The sequence below is a fragment of the Carassius carassius genome, chromosome 22, assembly GCF_963082965.1.
Source record: "Carassius carassius chromosome 22, fCarCar2.1, whole genome shotgun sequence".
Classification (NCBI taxonomy): Eukaryota; Metazoa; Chordata; class Actinopteri; order Cypriniformes; family Cyprinidae; genus Carassius; species Carassius carassius.
This window is the reverse complement of record NC_081776.1, coordinates 26,193,504-26,196,796: the sequence shown is the minus strand read 5'-3', so window position 1 is coordinate 26,196,796 and position 3,293 is coordinate 26,193,504. Positions and strand designations below refer to the sequence as shown.

The 3,293-nt window shown below is 35.4% G+C and overlaps 1 long non-coding RNA gene across 1 annotated transcript; it reads left to right on the top strand.

Annotated features, from left to right (window-relative positions):
* The first annotated feature begins 1,119 nt into the window (after nt 1-1,119).
* Nucleotides 1,120-3,049, top strand: LOC132098486 (uncharacterized). Its single transcript, XR_009422936.1, has 5 exons — nt 1,120-1,273; nt 1,678-1,874; nt 1,990-2,156; nt 2,421-2,500; nt 2,676-3,049. It is a non-coding gene; the product is annotated as an uncharacterized LOC132098486 (long non-coding RNA).
* Nucleotides 3,050-3,293: the final 244 nt, after the last annotated feature.

The window sequence follows — 3,293 nt, the reverse complement described above, 5'->3', positions numbered from 1 at the left end:
TTGACATCGGACTGACTGAGTCAATGATTTCATTCCTCTTTGAGGGATCATTTAAAAAACAAGCAAAATTCCATCGATTTATTCAGCAGATGAAGGGGACAGTGACATTAACTCTTGAACCTGTCCTTGTAGAAAGCCAGTCAAGAGCTGGAGCAAGGTAATTGCTGTTTAATAATATTTCATTTGTTTCAGAGAGCTATTCTACAAGCAAATCTTAAAAGTAGCTAGGTTAGGGTTATTTCCCATGCATGCTTCTCTACATTTTGCTTTGCTGTACTTTTACTAGTGCTTAGTTTATACATTTCTTGCACCTGTAACATAGTGTATTAGAGGTGCTATAAAATTCTAGCCATTTTCTTTCTCAAAAATATCAACAGAAAATACAACTTGAGCAGATAAGATAACAGAAGCTTTGACATGGAGAGTGTACAATCTCAGCCCAGTGTGCCCATCATTTTTGGTGCATCACTATTTATGTTTACTATATAATTATTTATAAGGGTTACCACAGTGTATGAATTGACAACTAAGATGATCAAGTAAAGGGTTTGGCACATATTTTAAATAAAAGTTTTTGGTAAAATTCTGAAGTTAGTGTTTTTGTTTGTTAATGTAAATTATTTGTCTTTTCAGTACTGAAACTGGTACTTTACAGTATTTGTTCTATTTTATGTATACCTGCAACACTGCAATGTCTAAATATTACTTTCTCTTTTGGCAATAGTAATATCAGCCCATCAACAGCTTTCCCTGCATTTTTTGAAGTTCCTAAGTTTCCATTTGATGTTCAGGCCAAGTTGGACCAAAAAGAATGCAGACTAACGTCATCAGACCGAAACAAAATTATTAGAACGTTGTATGAAAGCATGGCTCAGTACAAAATGTATTTCTCATTACCTGTACCTGTTTTAATTGCTTGCATTCAATTTTATACAACATTTAATGCTACACTCATGTGTTTAAAACATTTTTGTAGGTATCCAACTACAGAAGAGTATGTTCAAGTGGCTAAGGCCCTGACTGTAAGTAGTTGGTTTACCTTTTAATGTTCTACTTTTGGTTCTTGGTTAATGGAGTTTATTTTGTGAAACTACTTTTCTTTTTGTTTTTTTTATAGCACACTTGGCACATGTCTCTAAAACGCAAGTTTAAATTTGAGCGGACACCTTTGGCTGAAGTTGAAGTAGTGAAAAGACTTCAACAGAAGTTTGGTCATTCAAAAAAGTCTGTGCAACCTGAAGAAAGCAGTTGCAAAGAAATTACAAGGCCTTTGGTGAGAGCATATTTTTATAATATTAATATTTTTTACACTTGTTACCAGTGTATTGTTCTCAAATTAAGTGAGAAGATGCAAACATTTTCATTATTCTCCTGCCTAGAAATTAGAAATAACTAGGGATCAAAATAAAAATTCTTGGCCAAAACTGAAACAGAAAAATTCTAGATGCACAAAAATTTCCTGTCAGCGTGTTATTTTGTTGGAGCAGTACACAAGCGGAACACCGTTTTACCGTTCAGTGACAGCAGCTAGACAGAGCATGAAACCTGCGTATATGTTCAGCTCATATTTTTGCCCATTTTTCTCTTTTGGCCAAAAAATTAAAATGTAATTTTTGGCCAATAATTTTTATCTCTAGAAATAAAATTCTATCTGTTTTGTTTTTGTCTATGCACAAGGAGATTAATGCTGTTGGAGAATATGCTACAGCAATAGAGGGACATGTGAAAGTCCTGCAGGTCCAATATAGAAAGAGACTCACATTGTTGAAGATCGAATGAGGAGGACCTTTGCCTGGAGGCAGCAGGAGATTTCTAGTGGTATGACTGTTGAAGATGTCGTCAACAAATATCCATTCTTGAAGAGTCCAACAGGGGTTAGTTTGCAAATTATAGTTATGAAATGACTCAAACTCAATGACATGTAGAACACTAAAACTGTATAAAATTCTCTGATTTACTTATACTTATATCTTTTTCAATTAACTCCAGCTTTATCAAGAAATTGGTTTCCTGTATAAATGTGTTCATCTGAGCCGCCATTTTCGAGAACCTTTTGGACCCATTACATCCAGCGTGCTACGTCTTGCTCAAGGGAAATCCACTTTAGCAAAGCTGCATAAAGAAGCTAGAGAAGAATCTCTTTGAAGACCATCTTGGTAATTGACTCCTGAACTTTATTTAGCTCTTTATTAAGCCTATCAAAATCTTGCCTTTTGATACATTTTTACATACCGTATTTTTCGGACTCAAAGTCGCACCTGAGTATAAGTCGCATCAGTCCAAAAATATGTCATGAGGAGGGAAAAAACATATAAGTCGCACTGGACTATAAGTCGCAGGACCAGCCAAACTATGAAAAAAAGTGTGACTTATAGTCCGGAAAATACGGTATTTGTTTGTGTATCACATTTATGTTCCAGGAATTGATTTTAATGCAGCACTTCTCATGTTGCCAGCCTAGTTCAGAGAGAAACTTGAACATTTCATTGTGCTTGGAGAGGTGCGTATATAGTTTAAAATTTCTTTGAATTCCTTAAACTTTATTTTGGCCAAATGCAAATAGGTGAATATTAATTATCTTAGTCTTTATGCATGTAAATTTTCTCTCCATCAGTTTAGTCAACTGCTGAGAAAATTTTACTGATAAAGAATCTGTTTTGTGCTTTGTCTTTAAGAGTGAACCATCTTCACCATATCCTTCTGTTCAAGTACAGGAGACCACTGACTGGAAAACTGTGTTTACAAGAAGAGTCACTGCAGTCATCAAAGTTGATGGGATCGAAATCTGCCGGGCGAATGGTGTGGATGAAGGGGCTCTTGCAGCATTTTGTGCTTATTTCGTCTTCAATTTGACATTTCCATCTCATCTGAAGAACACCCTGGTGTTTCTTCAGCGGTATGTTCTGAAACTTACTGTGGATGGGGACAAGCCTCTACCTAACCCAGTTACCAGAATAATCAACCTCTTACAGTAACATCAGCAAAAATGCCCCACCTGTTCAATTGCCCTAAATGTTCTCGAAGAACATTCACAATCATCAAATTAATCCAGCACATTGAATCAGAATCAGAATCAGAATGAGCTTTATTGCCAGGTATGTTCACACATACGAGGAATTTGTTTTCGTGACAGAGCTCCGCAGTGCAACATAACAGCGACAGAACAAAAAACACAATAAGGAATAAAAAATACAAAAAAATACAAATAGGTGGGTAAGGATTGACAATATACAAATTGACAATGTATGGCAGGTATATTAAAAAGAGCATTTATGTATGTACATGTATATTAT